This window comes from Lactuca saligna, chromosome 1 (genome assembly GCF_052625555.1).
Source record: "Lactuca saligna cultivar CGN05327 chromosome 1, ASM5262555v1, whole genome shotgun sequence".
In the NCBI taxonomy this organism is placed as follows: Eukaryota; Viridiplantae; Streptophyta; class Magnoliopsida; order Asterales; family Asteraceae; genus Lactuca; species Lactuca saligna.
In genome coordinates, this window is record NC_136417.1 from 108,181,146 (window position 1) to 108,203,039 (window position 21,894).

Below are 21,894 nucleotides of genomic sequence, written 5' to 3' on the forward strand. Positions count from 1 at the left end.
ATTTCACTAGATGTTATTAGTGAAAGCGCATGAGATATATGAAGTCGGTGGTGTTGAAGGTAGTCGAAAATGGATTCAAGAATGTTACTTGGAAATCATAAAGAAAGGCGCTTGGTGGTAAATCTGGTGAGCGGAGGTCGAGAACACCATGACCATTCCCATGTTCTCCCAATCGTACCAGAAAGTCAACTTAGGGGTGTTTGGATTAGATTTTTAGCTTATTGCTTATAACTTATTTGTGGTGGGAATAAGCAATAAGCAATAAGCATGGGGAGGGATGCTTATTAAAATTAGCTTATTTAGCCTAATAAGCTGGATTTTATCCAAACACTCAAATTAGCTTATTGTGGGAATAAGCAATAAGCACCTCTTTTTTTTCCTATCCAAACACCCCCTTAAAACCTAAAAAACAACAAAAGAGAGGGGAAGAAATCAAGGGGTGGTGCAAGATGATGGTCGGTTTCTGTAGAAGTGACATATTTGATTTCGAGAAACACATAATTGATATATTATCGTTAGGGTTTCTTGCTCGTGTTGCTATTAGATTTTGTTTTGTTGGTCATGTGGTGGATGGTAAGCAGACGGTGAATGGAGAACACGGAGGTGTTATATAATTGGTCAAGAAAATTAACAGAAGTATAACATTATAGGGCCTAAGAAAGGGCGATAAAGTGGGGGAGGATGTTGTACCAGATAGGAAATGAGATCTGATCAAAAGTTTGACCAAATAAGATTTCAATGCATAAATTTATTGTAAAAATGCATTGTTTTTTTGTACCTCTTAAAATTCAGCATTTAAGGTTAAATGCTTATTAAGGTATATATATATATATATATATATATATATATATATATATATATATATATATATATATATATATATATATATATATATATATATATCTTTACTAACTTATAAAAGATATCCTACTATTTCTATAAATAGATCCAATAAAATAATAATATTTTTTAAGACGTTCAAGTCTCTAAACGTAAAGTACAACTAATCTTGAATAAAATAATATTATAATTTAAATGGGATATTTACTCGGTCTCACATTGTTAAGCGTGATATCACGGTCCTCTCCATATCCGGATTTTGACTCTACCTCTCAAATCCTTTCTCCGGTATATTCAACTGTTGGATTAATGTCTAAGTCCATAACTATAATTGGTAAGACTTGACCCAACCCGGCATGGTCCATTTGGGTTGCATGGCATCATGAACTTGGATAGACTATAATAAGAGAACTAAGACACTTACGGTTATTAATATATTATAAGTTCTAGTATATTAATAATAAGAATAGTAAGATTATTTAATTAGTATTGATCAAGAATTAATCTAGGATTAATTAAGTGATCAAAAGAAGACTAATTAAATATATGGGTTAATTGTGTAAATCATCCATACTTGTATAGTGGGCTAATGCTCCATGGATAATCAAGTTGGGTTAAAACCCATAGGATGGTCCATGGATGCTCCATGGTGTATTTGAACCCATGGATCCAAGGAAATGGAAAGTCATGACAATTAGGGTTTACCCTAATTGTAATACTATATAAAGATATTATTCTTCCCAAAATCGGCCACTAGTATTATTCTAGAAAGGGCTAGCCGATTTTATGAAGCGTAGAATTCTCTCAAGTTATTCCAAGTGTATTTGGTGTTGTGTGAACCATTTGAGTTGTCACACTTGGGGCACTAGGCACTCAAGCTTCATGAAGACTTTCTACATGAAAAAGGTATGTATTCTATCTTGTTATATCCATTATTTAGTATGCTAGATTAGGATAATACCTTGGATGTTCATATTTGCATGTATAATAGAGATAACATAGATCCAAGGTATTTAGGGTTGCATGTACACTTAGGAGTGTTAGAATGCTCATAACCCAACAGTGGTATCAGAGCCTAGGCTTGTTTTCTTGTTATACTTGCAAATGGAGCTGAAAAATCGAGTTTTGATGCTGTCAGCCCAGCAGACTTGCCGAGTCGATGAAGGGACTCGACGAGTCCAAGGCAAAATGCATCCAACTCGCCGAGTTTTGTTCATGCACTCGACGAGTTGGACCCCGGACAGCATATCTTCGAGGTTTTTGGCTAGAAATGGACTAGGAACATTACCCTAAGTTGTTTTTGAACTTATAAACTTGTTTTTTTAATGTGGTAATGTTCATGCTAATCCATTTTCAAAGATAATTGTCAATAGATTCATGTTTTGTATTAGTTTAAAGACTAATTACATGAAAAAGTTAGATTTGAATTATCTTGTTCTTATGAGTTGCTTAGATTAATAGAAAAAGTTAATTGAAATAGTTGTTTTCAATCCATTTTAATCTAAGAGTTGAGTATAAAATGTGTTTGTGTAACTTGTCCTCAAGTTACATGAAGAGTCACATTAAAGACTCATAAAACTCATAAAATTGGCAAAGGTTACAAAAAATGAAGAGTCTAGTTTTAATTAATTGGAGTTATGACTCCATAATTTATCCTCAAGTTATGGAGGACCAAGAGTCTCTTCATTAAATAAATAAATAAAAAATAAATAATGTAACCTTAATTAATTCCATAAGTTATAAAAATAAAGAAAAGTTAATTCTTTTATTAGTTTAAAGTCTTCCATAAGTTATGGAACTTGAAGAGTTTTTGGATTAAAACTACTTTAAACACATAAGTTATGGAATTAATTAGTTTTGAATAGTTTCAAAACTTGCCCTCAAGTTTTGGAATTTGTAAAGTTTTCTCATATGAATACTTTAATTCCAAATGAGCCCTTAGAATTTTAAAAGTTAAAATTCAACCCTTATAATTTATAATATTATAAGTTAATAATATATATATGTATAAGAGTAAAGTCGGTCTTACCGCTAGTACGCCTCATTCACGAAGCCGGTCTATAAGGTGGGTATAAGGTTGTTGCCTATAAAATGGCAACTTAATGGGTGTCCACTCTCACCCACCGCTTGCTTGACTGGTGGAGGGTCATTAGCCGAACGGGTTTGACAGGACTATAATTCTCCCTTCATTAAAAGTATTAATGATAAATACTAAGTAACTAAACTCTTAATAATTCCCAATATTAGTTAGTTAGGAAAATGTGAATAAGGTGCTAATCCATGAAATTACACTTTGCACTTTGTTTAAGTCGGTTAGTGGAGCGTGTGTGGTTAACCGGCACACTAACTCGTATTTAACAAGGTAGGCAAAGGGCAACTTAATGTTTATCATAGTATCGATGGAGCGTGTTTGGTTAACCGGCACATCGATTGAGGGGTAATTTATTAAGGGTACCAAGTAATTTGCATGGTTACTTTACACCTTGTTTTGTGATCCTCGGCATCCCAGTCACAAAACCTGAAGGGCACACTCGAGATTGAAACATGCCATTGAACAGTTGAATGAATCTCAAAAGATCTAGGAGTTTCAAAACCAATTAAAACATAATAATACATTTCGTTTATCTTGGTGGAAATTGGTGAATCGTCATTCACCTACCTTCAAATTGTTTTATAGCTTGGATTACAGCATACCTCTTCTAAGTTATAAAATAGTTTGTTGGGTCCTGGCCTTAATATTTAATATCGGGTGTCATATTAAGGACTTTAAGATCAACTATCTTGAATATCTCCCAAAAGATGTCTGGTTTAGACATTTATGATCTTCCCAAATCTCTTGAAACAAGCTTTCCTAAATGAAGATGATGTCCCATGGAAATCATACTTCTTTCACCTCCTCCAATTATTCTCCCTAACCCACAAGTTCCTGAAAAGTTTAAGGTCACTCAAGCCCTGTTGGCAAGGCAAGGTCTAGGTGTGATCACATCTTGGAGATGTAGTCACATATTGACAAGCCGGGAGAGTTGGGTGTCAAAGTCTTGAGAAAGTTGGTGGTTCAACTACTTTCTAAGTCACATAGTGAGTTCTTTTTGGAACACCTATGAAACAGACTATGACAAGACCCTTAATGATCTTATCTACCTGCTAAGATCAACTTCCTAAAACTTGATGGACATTGACAATAGTGACACAGGAAATCCAGAAAAGTATTCTCTTCCCAATGGAAAGGGATCGGCCATAGTCAACCAGGTTGACCAAATGGTAAAGAGAAAAGGCTAAGTCTGTAATAGTCCTGTGTACCATTATCAAAGGGTCCATATGTTTATATTGCCAAAGGAAGGGTTATTAGTTGTGAAGACTGCCAAATTTACCTAAGGATGTTAAAGTCAATAAGTTTGACTCTACTTCAGGTAAAGTCCACTATCTAACTCTGCTAAGTTTCTATTCTGAGATTCTTATTACATGATGTGACTGGGTCACATGTTTATGTTTTAAGAATCAAAGAAAAAGTGAAGGAACTTAAAGAAAGAATATGCTGAATCTGATCGCATAGATGGATTTCTATCGCGTAGTCTGAAGATCGGATTCTTGAGCTACTTCTTAGGAGTTATGAGGTATTGCTTAGGAATAGATAACAACAAGTTTTCATATGGATTGTAAGGATAAGTTTTTCCGCATAGTTTTTAAAATAACAGAAATTTTTTGATTTTATTTATTTTAAAATATCCTTACAATGGAATTTGAGGAAAAATTGTTGCTTATATGATTCCATTAATAGCAAGAGTGGATATATGAAATTGATTCTTTCATTTGTGGTAATGTCTAAATTTACCAAATAAGGAAAGATTCTCATCATCCAATGTCTCAATTGGACCGGGACTTGGAATCATGCAAGTTGTATAGCATGATGAATGAGAACTTTCAAGTATTGGAAAAATTAAGACTAATTACTTGTTCACATGGATGTGTGAGTCAAGTAATGGACTAAGGGATCGAGTACATAGTCATGTGCACTGATTAAGTCCACCACAAAAGATATAAGGCTATTCGTCATAGTTTACTAAAGCTCAGTAAATATGATTATACTTACAAGCTTAAGTGTAACTTTGAGACATTGGAAAAGGTTCCAATGCATGGCAGAGCGAATAAGAAGAATCCAATTAGGCAGAAGGATAAAAGTTTCTCAAATCAGAAAAGATGGGAGAGTACTTTAGTATCAGCTTTGTGATCATCTTAATGATTAAGAAACCATATCAAAATTAGTTCTCTAAGGAAAATCTTAGTGCATTCTTATGACTAAGAAGAAGGGATCTTGAATTGTTGAAATGGTTAAATCAAGAAGATGAGTCATACTTCGATCCAATACAAGTCTTAGAGTCGTACTCCAAGATTGTAATTTGAGTGACATGTCTTTAAGAAGGTTTAAAACACGTGTCAAATGTAAGAGTAAAAATGTCCTACTCTTGTTCATTTGAAGTTGGTAAGTTGTGATGTTTTGGATAAAACAAAGACCAACTTAGGCCAACTGTGTGAAGTGTTTGTCTTGGTTAGAATCCACACTATCTCTTGGATGTTTGACAAGGAAGTCTTATAGGTCAAGAGGACAGTGGGAGTCCTAAAGGTCTTGAAAGTCTCAAGAACTAATCAAGAACAGAACCTAAGGTTCTTCACTAGCACACGAATCGAGGTTTATAACCTATCGTGTTGACATATTCTGTGCCCATTCCAGTTAAAGTTGGCTTTGCATATGAGTTCTTAGAGTTCTCAATGTGTTGCACAACAACTTGGAAGCAATGGCAGGCCCTTGAGCTGCCAGGTGGCAAGAAGTTAAGATTGAGTTCAGTCCATATGAGTTTGGATTTGTCATTACCCTTGTCTTGTGACTATGGTTTTGACAATTCACATGGATAAGAACACATACACCATTAAATCTAAGTGTCATAAGGTTTCTCTCCGATTCATGAAAATGATGGTGAGGAAACACTTTCACTAAGTAGATTTTAGCTAGATAGCAATTGTGATGTTTGCATTCTCAAAGTCGTTAGTGGAGCGTGTGTGGTTTACCGGCACACTAACCTGGACTTGTGAGAAGTGGCAAAAAGGTCTAACCATTATGATTACGGCATCCCTCTTCATAATTGTTTAGACACACGAGTGTGCTATCTAAGGGAAGGTGTATATTTTTGATAAAGTCTTATCAAAACAATCTAGTATCAGAAATATGAACTTTGGTAAGAAAGTCAATAAAGTATTGATTTCTAGAAGTCGAGCTTTCTGAGTACATGTCAAAGCTAGTGGGAGCATAAGTGTTATGCTAATAATCATCATGTTAGTGGGAGCATGATAATTATGATAAAGATTGCAAGTCAGCAATGTTAATTATAGAAAACAAAAGGTTTCAATTGGGAAAAAGTTGTTTTGCTATATTTAAGGGAGAGAAAATTATACTTCATCTCAAATCTATAAGCTTAGATCATGAGGTTTTAATCATTTAGTCAAGGAAATATATATGAATTTCATGTTGGAATGGCTCAACATAAGGAAATTCTGTATATGGGTCCATTATTTGCGTTCTTAAATTCGATTATGATTACGGCATCCCTTTTCATAATCTGAATTATGAGAACTTGGCAAATAGAAATGGAAATGTTATAGCAAAACACTTGTTTAGTCTTTATGTGAGACATCATGAATCGTGTCCCATATGCTTCAGATATAGGATCGATTACATGTGCTATATTCATCCTTTCTAAAAGTTTCCAAATGCCTGGGGCATTAAGAAGGGAAAAGGTTTAGAACTGGATATGACTAAAAGGATTAAACAATTGTCGAGGACAATCTAAGGTTTACCAAAGATTGGTTGCTCAAGGACAATTGGAAGTATAGTTATAATTCTGGAAGGACCATATTGACATAATCTGTAAGGAGGCAACTCTTGTTCAGAAGTGATAGTCAAAATGAATCTGGAAATGTTTCAAAGTCAGAAATTTCAATCTGTGTGAGATTAAGGAAACTTAATGCAAGAAGGATGTTTTCAAGGAATTGATCTCCTTTGGAATGGTCTATAATGGTTGTTGTCAAGTCCTTATGACTTTGTGCATAATCATTACAAGAGGATCAATGCATATAAGTTTAGAGTCTAACAGATTTTAGTAAATGACATGAATTTGGAATTCTTGTATTTACAGTAAGGATTTGGGAGTGTGAAGTTATGTTCAATGGATCTAGTTCACAAAGTAAAGATCATAGACAAACATAGTGTGCATACTTGGTGTATGGCATGACTAGTGTTTAGAAAAACATAGTGTACATGCTTGGAGCATGGGACAACTATTGTTTTAAATTCAAGAATAAAGTTGATAGCTGAAACAGTATACAATGAATAATGTGTAATCATATGGTGATAAATAAAAGGTGTTTTATTTATGTTCATAGGTTTTGATACCATATTGGATTCAATTATTCTTGTGTTTCATTTTGCATGTTTTGACTTCCAGAATAAACTAGGTTATTCTTCCGGAATGACTAAGTTATTCAAACCATCCACAGTCAGTCATATGTTAGAAGTAGATATGAATTAAGACTGTCATGTGTTGGCTTGTAAAGGTCTAAGGTGTTGGACAAATAGCTACAACAATCATGAGTACTCATAAGTTCTGAGTATTGGATTCAACCCGCGCTCATTGGAATCACTTCATGGATTTTAACACGAGTGATCATGAGACGATAATATCTTATATTCTTTAAACCTAGAGATATGAGTTGTTACTATGAGTCGGTTGTACATTGATTGCACGAAACCGCATTTGGTAACTCGGTGCTATTAAACGTGTCTTTGTGTATGATTCAACAAGTAGTAGAACAAGCCATATGAGTCGAAGTTTATCCATTCCTTTTACCTTCGGGATAAAAGCGATATCTGTGGGCCCCCGATGATTTGATGATGACAAATGGAAGTGCTCGGCCGGGATAAGACTCATTTGATTTGTTCAATTAGTCAGTCGTCATAAATCAGAAATCGGGAAACAACAAATGGACAAAGAGAATGATTATAATCCCTGTCTCAGTCCATATGATATCTAGAATGAAGGAATATATGATCCCTTATCTAATGGACAAGTCATTGACAAAGATCAGCGTTTATCGACAAGGTCAAAGTTCGACAGAAGCTTTTGAGAGCTACGATTGCCAGTTGGTTCCTGAAGTCATACGCAATAATAGTTTTAGACTTATCCAAGTGGGAGACTGTTGGATTAATGTCTAAGTCCATAACTATAATTGGTAAGACTTGACCCGACCCGGCATGGTCCATTTGGGTTGCATGGCATCATGCACTTGGATAGACTATAATAAGAGAAATAAGACACTTACGGTTATTAATATATTATAAGTTCTAGTATATTAATAATAAGAATAATAAGATTATTTAATTAGTATTGATCAAGAATTAATCTAGGATTAATTAAGTGATCAAAAGAAGACTAATTAAATATATGGGTTAATTGTGTAAATCATCCATACTTGTATAGTGGGCTAATGCTCCATGGATAATCAAGTTGGGTTAAAACCCATAGGATGGTCCATGGATGCTCCATGGTGTATTTGAACCCATGGATCCAAGGAAATGGAAAGTCATGACAATTAGGGTTTACCCTAATTGTAACACTATATAAAGATATTATTCTTCCCAAAATCGGCCACTAGTATTATTCTAGAGAGGGCTAGCCGATTTTATGAAGTGTAGAATTCTCTCAAGTTATTCCAAGTGTATTTGGTGTTGTGTGAACCATTTGAGGTGTCACACTTGGGGCACTAGGCACTCAAGCTTCATGAAGACTTTCTACATGAAAAAGGTATGTATTCTATCTTGTTATATCCATTATTTTGTATGCTAGATTAGGATAATACCTTGGATGTTCATATTTGCATGTATAATATAGAAAACATAGATCCAAGGTATTTAGGGTTGCATGTACACTTAGGAGTGTTAGAATGCTCATAACCCAACATCAACTTCCTCCCACCGTGACTTTCACTCTCCCTTTCTTCTCTCTACAAACCTTAAGCTGCCGCCACCACTATCAACATCGATCACCTGATCCGCCACCACCATCACGGCTTACCGCAGTCGCCCACCTCACTACCACTGTCAATAACACCATTCATCGATAAAATCATCCACTATTGCATCATCCATAGTCACCACCAGCTCATTTGTCACACCCCAAAACCATGAACGACGGAAACGTTCTGGGGTGGAGGATGTCATATAGAGTATCACAACAATGAAAAGTAGTAAACAAGCAAGAACATCATCCATTGCATTAATAATATAATTTTAATACAAGTGTGTTCTGTCAAATTATAATAGACACTAAAGTGTAAATAAAAAATGAAAGATGAGTCTTGAACGAGCACCATCTTCTCTAAACCTTGCATCGATACCTGTCTACTGTTACCCTGAGGATACAAGTTATTTTGAAAACGAGTATCAGCTTTAAAGCTGGTGAGATCATAAGTATTTTAGTGTCTTAATTTGTATGTAAGTATTTATATGTATATGAAATGTAAGTATTTCTATGTATATGGACTGTAAGTATTTGTATGTATATGAACTGTAAGTATGAAAACGTTTTGAACATCCTAGAAAACCATATGTTTCCTACTAAAAGTATCCTTCTCCAAGGCATCTAGTATTTGTATGTGTCTCTTGTAAGAGTGTATATTTTCCCAAATCCGGCTATCATTATTCAAAATATAGCTTCTACATTACCGTGCATCGTGTGAATGTTCACGAAGTTAATGTAATGGGAAAATGAAATAGTACTATGGTGTAGTATCAAATAACTACAACCGTACTAACTACCTTTAACCTATTGTAATCTCGTAAGTACTGTAGTATTTGTAATAAGTGACTACTTTTGTACTAATATTGCGTTATTTGAGGCATAAGTCATAATGTGATGGCTAGATCCCAGGCTGGATGCTCCCCTGTCAAAGAGATTTTGGGACCCATACACGACCCCTGCTGATATTGCCATATTTATACTTATTTTTAGGCAATATTTAAGTACATTTTTATTAAAAATTCGGTAATTTGTTTAGAATAATGGTACTTATGAGCTTAAATGTTGTTTACAGCCAAAAAAGAAGACATTTTGAAGAAAAGGGGACTGGAAATGTTAAAGAAAGAAACTTTGGGAATTAGAATAGTAAAAGTGAAGTAAATCTGGAAAAAGGTTATTCACGACGTGAGAATTGAAGGATTCATGACGTGAATCAATGGTTCTAGAAGATATGTACGCGGGTGATGAAATCCTTGACGGGCACGGTTTTCTACTACCCACGACGTGAATTTATTATTATTCACGATGTAAATTTATGGATAACAGCAATTATATAGATCCTTGACCATTACGAATAGGAGGACTTTTGGCAGAAGAAAAGGAGTTCCAGGAGACGTTTCAGAGGAGAAAAAAGGTCCTGGAAGAGGGATTTCAACACCAAAAGAAGTAAAGTTTTATATTTTAGTTGATTATGAACATGTCTTTCATTAGTTTTAGCTGTGTTAGTTTAATTACTATGATGAGCAGCTGAATCTAGCTACTCTTGCTTAGCTAGATGAAGCTTTGAACTTATGAATAGTTATATGTTTATGGATTAATTTGAGTTGGTAAGAATTGTTTGTGTTTGATTTGTACAACCTGGCATGTTATTATTTGTTTATCTAATTGCTAGATTGCATGTTCTGTGTAGCTTAGTGACCATGAAACTGCATGAACTTGTTTACCTAATAATTTAGTGAACATTAAATTGTTAGAGCTAGGATTGATCAATCTTAGTTAGTAATTAGACTGAATAAATCTTAGCTGTGCTAGAGAACTTGAATTGTGACCATAATTGCGTTTATACAACAAATCTTACATAGCATATTTACATTCATAATTAGTTATATGTTTAATTATGTGTGAACATACATGGTTTGGCATGAATTAGTTACTTATTGGTAAGATAGAACTAAATTACTAATATAACTAAAAACCAACTTAATAACCCATAATCATTAGCTAGCCATAAGGAAGAAGTGGATTCAACTAAGCAAGAGTGTGTTTTTATTTAATTTGATTTAAGTTCATCTGATCTTGCAAAATCAGAGAAAACCCCTTATTAAATTTGTTAAAAAATTAGGTTAATTTAATAGTAAGTAGATTAATTAGTAACACCGTTCCCTGTGATCGACACCCGACTTACCTAAGCTATACTGTAATCTCACTAGGTACACTGCCTATAAGTGCATAGTTAGTCGAAGTTTGTTAGGTTATAAATATTAAAATTAGTGGGTACTTTTGTGCACATCAAGTTTTTGACGCCGTTGCCGGGGAACGGTGCAGATTATTAGTTTATATACAATTCACGAGTACAAGGGCAATCTTGAGCATTTGGATCATACACCCATGCAAACCGAGTACGAAAGCGATACCGAGCCAGAATTTGAAGAACACACGAGTGAAACCGAGAACGAGCCAAGGAATGAGATGGCAGTTATTGAAGAAATGTCCATGGGAGCTTACAAGAAGCGAATCCGAGAAGATGTGGGTCCAGGATTAGTCCAACCCGCAATACCTGCCAATACCACATTCGAGCTGAAGGGACATATATTGACTGCGCTGAAGGACATCCCATTTTTCGGGAAAGACCATGAGGGTGCTTTTAAGCACCTAGATGACGTCAATGACATTACAGATTACTTCAATGTCCCAAATGTCAACAGGAACATAGTCTTGCTTAGGATGATGCCCGTCACTTTCAAAGGAGCTGCTAAGGAGTGGTTAAAAGCACTCCCACCGGGTACAATCACCACTTGGTCTCAAATGCGTGAACAATTCCTAGACCAGTTTTGTCCACCATCCAAGATAGCCAAACTCAAGAAGGCAATAGCCAACTTTGAGCAACAGCCGGGGGAGTCACTGTACGAATCATGGGAGCGGTACAAGGGCTTACTTAGAAATTGCCCACAACATGACCTAAATGTGCAGCAAGAGATGTCAATCTTTTATGATGGGGTCAACGTGATGACGAGACAACTCCTTGATTCTGAAGGACCTTTGACAAAGAAAATCCAAGGGAGGTCAAGGAGCTAATTGATGAATTCGCAAAACACTCTCGTGAATACCACAATCCGAGGCAAGAAGGAATCAAAGGCGGAGGAGGGTCCCAAACTGAAGAAATAGCAGCGGTCATGGCCATGTTAAAAAATATGGACCACATGATAACACAGATGGACCAATCGATACATGCCATAAGAGTGGGTTGCGAGAGATGCAGTGGTGCACACTTGACCAAGGACTGCAACGTGGACGAATTTGGGAACAGGAATGCTCAAGTATGCTACTCTAGTGGGGATAAAATTGATGAGGACTGGAGGAAACCGAAGGAGTGGCTGCCATATGAGGAGTATAAGAAGCAAAAAGAAGAGAAGTATAGGCAGACAGGTCGAGGCCTTTATCAAAAGGAGCAGCCACCAGCCGAGAAGAAACCCGACCTAGAGATCATTTTAATGAAGTTTATGGAAGCATCGGAAAAGCGACACGAGGCCACTAATTCTGCTATTCTGGAACAACAAACTTTGATAAAGAATCAGCAAGCCTCCATCCATAACCTTGAAGTACAATTTGGTCAACTAGCAACTCTAGTTCATGAAAAATTGTCCCCGAAGAGTCCCGAAGTACAGAACCAATCTCATGTAATGGCCATAGACACCGAAGAAGAAGCTATCTCGGAGTTCCTGGAAGCATTGGACGAAGAACCACGAACGCCCGATCAAAAGAAGAAGAAGATCAAGATCGAAAATCATGAAGCTGCTGAGTTCCAGAATTCACGACGTGAACTTTATATGTTCACGACGTGGGCCTGTCATGAACCGAAAAATTCTGCAGTTAGTTCGATTTATGAGCCGAATTTGCCTTTTCCTTCCCAAGCCACCCTTAGTCCACTGGAGAGAGAGCATAGAGAGTTTGTCAAGCATGTGAAGGGGATCCCAATTAATACCCCCTTTTTCGAGTCCTTATCTAAAGCTCCCAAGAACCAGAAATTACTGCAAGACTTGATAGACACTCGAAGGTAATTAAAGAAGCAGTCTACAGTGATTCTAAGTGAACAAACTTCAAAAGTTGTGTTGGGAGAGACACCAGAAAAGATGGGGGATCCTGGACGCCTCACTCTTCCATGCGAGTTTGGGAATAAAACAAAGGTTAATGCTTTAGCCGATTCTGGGGCTAGCATTAATCTGATGCCGTTTTCATTTTATCAAAAATTGGAGATTCAGAAAATGAAGACTACAAAAATGAAGATTCACATGGCGAATCGTTCGGTGACACAACCCCGAGGCATAGTGTAGGATATTTTAGTAAAAATTGGAAAATTTATTTTTCCAATAGACTTTGTAGTCTTGGACATGAAAGAAGATCCAGATGTTCTGATAATCCTAGGTCGGCCATTGCTCAACACTGCTGGTGCCCTTGTTGATATCCGCGAGTCTAAGCTAACTTTAAGGGTTGGAGATGAACAAGAAGTCTTTGGGATAAAGGGTGACTTTCAAGAAAATAAAGAAGAAGTGTTCACAATTAATGAAGAGAATGAACTAGAAGAACTGGAAAAGCTTATGGAAGAAGAGATAAAGGTAGTTCATCAAGTCAAGAGGACAAAACCAAAGGCATCTATTCCATATTTGATTGAAGTCATAGCTTACAAGAGCCCGCCTTCTTGGGTAAGCAAAGAGGATGAGGAAGTAACAAGTGATGAAGAGGAGGTCACTTCAAGAGTAACAAGGCCAGTGGTGAAAGAAGAAGAGAATAACATAAAGTACAAGGAGGAAACCAAGGGCACAAAACGCAAGCTTGAAGAAAAGGGAAAAGCTAAAAAGGAGAATTCAAAGAAGGAATATAAAAGGCGAGTTCAAGCTTACAAAAGGCGGTTCAAGGAACAAAAGATCTTGGTGGAGGACTCTTCCGAAGACTCAACGTAGGAGGCACAGAGTCCAAGAAAAAGAAGCGCTTCTCGGGAGGCAACCCGAGTTTGGTTTGAAATTTTTTTTTCTTTCTTTTTGCATTTTAGTTTTGAAAACTTAGATCGAGTCATCCAACTCTATTAGAACAAAATGTGGGGATCTTAAAACGGAAGTAGTAGTAATTAAGAACTTAGTTCAAACTCAAAAAAAAAATTGATTATCCAGACTTTATTCACGACGTGAATAGTTAGCCATTCATGACGTGAATGGTGAATGAACCGGACACATAATCCATGAGATGGCTTAACCCATTAGACTAGCAAGCCCAAGATCAGTCCGTGAGTACATGACCCAAACTTAAGCCCAGCCACTATTCATGACGTGAATTGTATATAATTCACGACGTGAACGTTTAAAAGTACGGGACCACATATTAAGTCCCTGGAAACCAGCAAAGGTACTAATTACCATTGTACGGGACCACTTATTGTTCATGAAGTGGAAACAGAAATTGGTCCCCCTTGGTCCCCATTGCTGCGAATTTAGCCGACAATCCTACTAATTACCATTGTGCTTACGTAATACTTCCAACAAAGGTATTATTATTGATTATTACGTTTAATTTTTGGTTCTAGTAGAGGAACTTAGGGTTAGGGTTTGTTAAATGATGAAATTAATTCTTTACAGTTCGTAAATAACCTTGGAATGTTCATGCTAAGTGTTTGGAAGTGGTATAGGAGTAAAACCCAAGGATATTTTGACTGGATTTTCCCCGATTGTGTAGATTCTGCCTCCTGCGGTTACGAACTCACGACGTGAATCATACAAGATTCACGACGTGAATTCTGGGGCTAATCAGAATTCATTTTTTTTTCTCTATGTTTGATTTGTGGATATTTGTTTTGGCTGTTTCTTTTTTGTGTTTTTGTAGGAATGGCTCCAAGAAGAGAGGTTCCAGCTGGGGTTGTGGGTTTACACCCGTTTTACAATTTTCCCGTGACGACGGCCCGTGATGTTTTGACCCATTGGAACAACAGATTGGGATGGCTTTACAACAGGGAAATTGCAGTTGCTCCAACAGTCAATTAGACAAGATTGAGGGAAGTAGGGCTCGTAGACCGGGTGGGCCCGTACTTGACAAAGACATTTATTGGATATGGCTATTCGTTCACCTGTTCTGGTTGGCAAAATCTATTCCGGGTGCAAGAGCGGGTCTACAAGGAATTTTGTGTCGAGTTCTTCGCAACGGTGACGTTTCAGGAAACGGTACAAGATCCACATTGGCCACATGCGTTGGTATTTCGATTGGGGGGCGAGTACCGGGACTGCAGCCTAGTTGAGTTTGCTTGGAGAGTGGGACTGTATGATCAACAGGAGGCTGTGACGCCCGAGTTTGGCATGTTTTTGGGAGAGGCTGCTAGAGGATATATGGAGGGTGTCACGGGATATTCTTTTTAGCATAACATTGCCTCCGGGATGTTTAATTCCGGAGTATCTCCTGAGAGTAGTATTCGGTCCCCGATCCATTGTTTAATCCACCGGTTCATTACCTTTTCCATCAACCATAAGAGGCATGGAGACAAAGTGATTAAGAAGAACTTATTTTTCTTATGGTGCATCTTACAGCCTGGTGTCTGTTGTAACATCCCGTATTTTCTAGCCCATTTTCTGGCTGGGTCTGCCGCAAGTTCGCGCCCTGGGAGCCCTATTTGTGGGGGTCATTTTGTTACTCGTTTGGCCCGTTCTTATCATCTGATTGTTCCCGATATTATTAGATCCATGACGTGTGTGGACGAACATGACTTTGGTATGGGATATTTGGAAACTATGTGAGTGGACAGAAATTTTGGATCGCACTAGGGAATAGTTCCATCAGATGCTGAGGGTGAAGATGAGGATGATCAGCCAGCCGATCAACCTGCACCAGAGCCGAGACCGAGATGCAGGAACGTAAGAGGAAGGGGAGACCGCGGGCAGCCGATACACCCACCTGCTTCCATGGTTGGTGCACCTTTTGGGGGTGATATGGCTGGTTACTTTGACCAGTTGTCATTGAGTGTGAATTGGATAGGCGGCACGATGGAAAATGTGGTTCAGCATCTTGGGGTGGAGCAGCCGTCTCATTTAGGGTATCATTAATGCGTACGTTTTTAGCTGGGAGTGTTTAATTCCGAGAGTCGAGACCCATATTTTCATAATAAGTTTGGGGTGAGTTAATGAAGTGGAGTGTCAGCGAATGAGTTATAAACTGATGACTTTGGAAGAGTCTTAATACATTAAGACATTAGAAGAAGGATTGAGCAATGTTTTCTACTTGTCCAGTTCTCACGACGTGAACATTTCTAATTCACGTCGTGAGTCAGTTATCAGGAGGTTATCAGGATACGTTCAGTTCGATTTCACTTCGTGAATTATTCCACGCTCACATCGTGAATATTAGATTTTTACGAGATTCAAGATTATTGTGGCTCATTTTTTTACCACCATGCAATGTGGCGTATGCTTTCCCACATTGGTCATTCTACTTTTGGAGACTTACACCATATTTAAAGATGATTGAAGGCTCGATTTCATGTTTTGCTGGTACACTCCTTATTTCGCGAGTTCCAGAATCAAGTTTCTATTTTTGGAAGTCCATATTCAAGATGCACGTTTCCTGCACTTGTAGAGATCTTCACGCCACTATTCCAGGGGAGTTTGTTCTTTTTTCTCCCTTTTCTTTAAGTTTTTTTTACTTTGATGCATACAACGAGGGCATTGTATGAAATAAGTGTGGGGTAGGGGTAGAAGAAGTAAATTGCTAGAAAATCATATAATAGTAAAGATTGAAAATTTTGAAATTTTTTTAATAATTGAATCTAGTAATAATAATTTGAGCTATAATTGCTAGTATTATGCGGGATGATCCGATGAAAGTTCAAATGTTTAGTTGAGCCAATATACATTATAGTGCATTTGTGGCTTCCCTTATTTTAGTGAAATCATGGAACAAAAACATAACCCCCCTCAGTTTGAAGGATGCAATATGTTTAGCAGCCTAAACCTGAAATGTATCCAGGAAAATTATTATCGTTAACCAATAAAGGTTGAAGTTGAGCGCCCCTGCTTAAGCATGTAGGGTTTTGAGTGAAAAAAAAGTGAGTTACATGTTAAAAACAAGAGAGAGAGAATTACAAGAAAAACTTTGAAGAATTTTTGGAGCATCATAGTTAAAGTATGAAATTAGAAGATCAAAAATTCTGAAGAAATTCAAAAAGTTGAAGATACCAAGAAATCAAATAAAATAAGGTGGTGAATTCAAAGAAATCAAAGATCAAATTGTTAAGAAAGTGAAGAATTCCAAAGAGATCCATAGTGGTATCATAAATTGTAATTTTCTAGATTATGTATGCTTGGGTTGCTCAACCACAAATACCTTGAGGTTAAGAGGTTTTCTGAGGATGGATTCGGAGGGTTGCATAAAATGAGCATTGTTCGGAAAAAGTGGGCAAGTGTTTATGAATATTGTGAGTATTTAAAGTATGGGGGGTACTTTAGGAAAATTTTAGACACAAATGCATGCGTTGAGGTCTTGGCATAATGGCTGAATTAGAGTCGGATTGTTCAGTGTAATGTTTGTTTAAATTTGCTTGAGGGCAAGCAAAGCCTAAGTGTGGGGTATTTTGATATTGCCATATTTATACTTATTTTTAGGCAATATTTAAGTACATTTTTATTAAAAATTTGGTAATTTGTTTAGAATAATGGTACTTATGAGCTTAAATGTTATTTATAGCAAAAAAAAGAAGACATTTTGAAGAAAAGGGGACTGGAAATGTTAAAGAAAGAAACTTTGGGAATTAGAATAGTAAAAGTGAAGTAAATCTGGAAAAAGGTTATTCACGACGTGAGAATTGAAGGATTCACGACGTGAATCAATGGTTCTAGAAGATATGTACGCGGGTGAAGAAATCCTTGACGGGCACGGTTATCTACTACTCACGACGTGAATTTATTATTATTCACGACGTGAATTTATGGATAACAGCAATTATATAGATCCTTGACCTTTACGAATAGGAGGACTTTTGGCAGAAGAAAAGGAGTTCCAGGAGACGTTTCAGAGGAGAAAAAAGATCCTGGAAGAGGGATTTCAACACCAAAAGAAGTAAAGTTTTATATTTTAGTTTATTATGAACATGTCTTTCATTAGTTTTAGCTGTGTTAGTTTAATTACTATGATGAGCAGCTGAATCTAGCTACTCTTGCTTAGCTAGATGAAGCTTTGAACTTATGAATAGTTATATGTTTATGGATTAATTTGAGTTGGTAAGAATTGTTTGTGTTTGATTTGTACAACCTAGCATGCTATTATTTGTTTATCTAATTGCTAGATTGCATGTTCTGTGTAGCTTAGTGACCATGAAACTGCATGAACTTGTTTACCTAATAATTTAGTGAACATTAAATTGTTAGAGCTAGGATTGACCAATCTTAGTTAGTAATTAGACTGAATAAATCTTAGCTGTGCTAGAGAACGTGAATTGTGACCATAATTGCGTTTATACAACAAATCTTACATAGCATATTTACATTCATAATTAGTTCTGTGTTTAATTATGTGTGAACATACATGGTTTGACATGAATTAGTTACTTATTGGTAAGATAGAACTAAATTACTAATATAACTAAAAACCAACTTAATAACCCATAATCATTAGCTAGCCATAAGGAAGAAGTGGATTCAACTAAGCAAGAGTGTGTTTTTATTTAATTTGATTTAAGTTCATCTGATCTTGCAAAATCAGATAAAACCCCTTATTAAATTTGTTAATAAATTAGGTTAATTTAATAGTAAGTAGATTAATTAGTAACACCGTTCCCTTTGATCGACACCCGACTTACCTAAGCTAATCTGACTAGGTACACTGCCTATAAGTGCATAGTTAGTCTAAGTTTGTTAGGTTATAAATATTAAAATCAGTGGGTACTTTTGTGCACATCACCTGCATATTTGCAAGTCGTGAAAATCCACATTACTATGATCATGTATACCCAATATAACTATCACAATGTGTTGTGATTCATTGGTATAGTTAGATCCTGAAATCGTTCCATGCTATAGCACCTAGTGATGTATGTCCTATTATCATATATGTAAATGCACTCATGTAAACGTATCTATGTAAATGTACTCATGTAAGCGTAATCATGTAAACGTAATCATGTAATAGTATAGTAGTGTACTGTAATGTTCTGCGCGTGGTAGCTGTAATGTGTGTTCTCTCTCTATCTAGCATGTATAGTAATGTACTGTGTGTACTAGCTGTAATGTGTGTTCTCTCTCTATCTAGCATGTATAGACTCATGAATGAACTGACTCGTGGTATGATTCCGCATTCTAGTAAACGTATTAGTATCTTCCTAAACTACCTATATGGTAGCTTACTAGTAATATAACTGGTACGTATGAACATGGAAGTATGCCGTTGTTACCCAAGGGTATTGAACTGACTGGAAGAACCTTTATGAATATATATGTACACATGATACATAACTAATATTTAAATGACCTTCGGATGGATACCCGATACCTTACAAGACCACATCCCAATGGGGAAAAGGAAATAAAGCGGCTAGCCTTCCTAAGTCCTTTAAACATTTCTTATATAACTATACATACATAGGCATGCAATTGACAATATAAAAGCATAAAATAAGTTTTGTAACACCTTTGAACATGATTACTATCTAAGAAAATGTCGACTTGATGTCAGCCTATAAAACATGTTGAAAGTATTTGTTTGATAGAACATTTTAAGTATAAAGAAACATTTGTTTGAAACACAATTGTAAATGAGTTTGAAATGAAACATAAAGTGTATAATGAACAGTTTAATAAGGAGTTTTAAACATATAAAACGTTTACGAAAATCATTTGAAGAAAACTGTTTGGTAAAACAGCTAATGAGTAGTAAATTATTTGAATGCTGCTTATTAATCACGTGTGATTGATATAATAACTAGCATGATTCTACTTGTATCCCCCTATAAAAACATTTAAAAACATTTAAAACATTGATTAATGGGTATGAACTCACCTGTACCAAGTGGTTGGGATGAACGGACTGAAATAGGATGCTAGGTGTCAAGTGAAGACTAGTACACACTATATGATCCTAGATAACATACAATATCACATATGTGTACCCAATTAGTGTCTAAATAACTAATAAACAAAGGTAAGACATCCTAGGGCATGATAAACACTTTGTATAAGTGTTATAAGTGCTAAGGAGTTCATCTAAGTGTTCTAAGGCAAGGCTATTGGGTTTTAGGGTTCAAGGGAACCCCTAATATGAGTTTACTCCCCATAGACCATATCGCATTGAGTTTACGGTCGTAAACTCTTGAGTTTTCGGCCGTAAGCTCATAACATTATGACCAATTTTCGGTTTGAAGTCTTCTAAGCCATTCCAAAACAAATAAAAGTGAACTTGACTTATAATTTGAAATGATTGACTTTAGGGTTTTACCGAATGAAGATTTCGGGTTGTCACATCATCCCCCCGTTAGAAGGAATTTCGTTCCGAAATTTGAATTTAGGTAAGGAAGTAGGCATGAATTATCAAGCCAAGAAGTGGGGATACTTCCTAATCAATCGATTCTCGCGCTCCCAGGTGAATTCGGGTCCCTAGTTGGCATCACAGCGAACCTCCACTTAAAGGGAAGCGACTATGAATCGTTTGCATGACCTCTCGGTCCATGGTCACTACAGTTATTCCACGTAGGTGAGGCTCTTGTAGGACTCGATCTCTTCGAGTAGGATTTCAAGAGTCTCGTCAGATCGATACTTTTTACAAGTTCGAGACGTGAAGGGTAGAATGTACGTTACTAAGCTCGCGGAGTAGGTCTAGTCTGTGAGATACAGGACCGATTCTGGTACGAATCTCGGAGGTCCTGAATATCTTGGATTTAGCTTTCCACGTGTTACGAAGCGTATTACGCCATTCCCAGAGTGAGATTTCCAAAAGGATTTGGCCTCTCACTTGAAATTCCAAGGTTTTCTTTCTCTTGCTTGTCTTCCCAGTCAAGGGCCACTCCCTTCTGAGTCAAAGTCATAAGAGGTTTCGGTAATTTGCGAGGAGTTCTGAATGGACTACGATAGTAGGTCTGCACGACCTAGAATTTGGCGAATTTCTATCGGCGTCTTCGGTGCCGAAAAATTCCCAATGGTTTTGATAAATTTACAGAGTACTCAAATTTCCCATCACTAATAGTGGGTCTTAGAAATTTTGACTCTTAAATTCCAAAACTCGTGTTTAGAGAATTTCGCGACGGGTTTCTCTGAGGGAAATGTTTCCATGAGTTCCTTCTTACTACGAGGGTAGATAAGTAAGTCATTACCAGGAAAATGACAAACTGATCGAAGTAAGAATAGCGTACCCTACCCCTTAAGCTCATGAATGCTATGGGCGTATTGGTCCTATCCGAGGGGTATCACTACAGACTCGAAGTGTCCGCATCGTGTTCAGAAGGTAGTCTTCGGGACATACTTCGCTATCACTCGAAACTGCTGATATTTGGATTTCGGTCCATTTCTGTAAGGTAATTCGTTCCTTGCGTTTGATCAACCAATTCTTCTATGCGAGGCAGAGATAATGATTTCTAATGGGAATCTTAACGAAAAGGACCGAAGCTCTCTAGGTTGAGAAACTTGGTCTTTCCATTCTAGTGGTGAGTAGTCTTTAAACTGTCCGGACGGTTCTTGTATCTCCATGGGCGTTAGACCGTAGGGCGATCTGTTTACAGAAGTCGTACTGGGTTCTAAGTTTGTTCACCTGATGAAGCGATTACTCGTAGTCTTGGGCAGTCTCTATCCTGAAGTTCACATTTAGAAGTCATACATGGTTCATCAATCGCAGTCTCGTGTATACGAGTCGTCTATAATTAAGATTGAAAAGGTAGTCGAATAACTGATTCCTCTTTAAGCTCTTATCCCTACGAGGGAAAGAAGTAAACTGGAATCATCAATTCTAAACCTGTACAACCTTGATTATATACCAC

At 36.7% G+C, this 21,894-nt stretch overlaps 1 non-coding gene across 1 annotated transcript; it reads right to left on the reverse strand.

Moving 5' to 3' along the window:
- Nucleotides 1-11,759: 11,759 nt before the first annotated feature.
- Nucleotides 11,760-11,866, reverse strand: LOC145027927 (small nucleolar RNA R71). Its single transcript, XR_013675689.1, has one exon. It is a non-coding gene; the product is annotated as a small nucleolar RNA R71 (small nucleolar RNA).
- Between the last annotated feature and the right edge of the window lie 10,028 nt (nucleotides 11,867-21,894).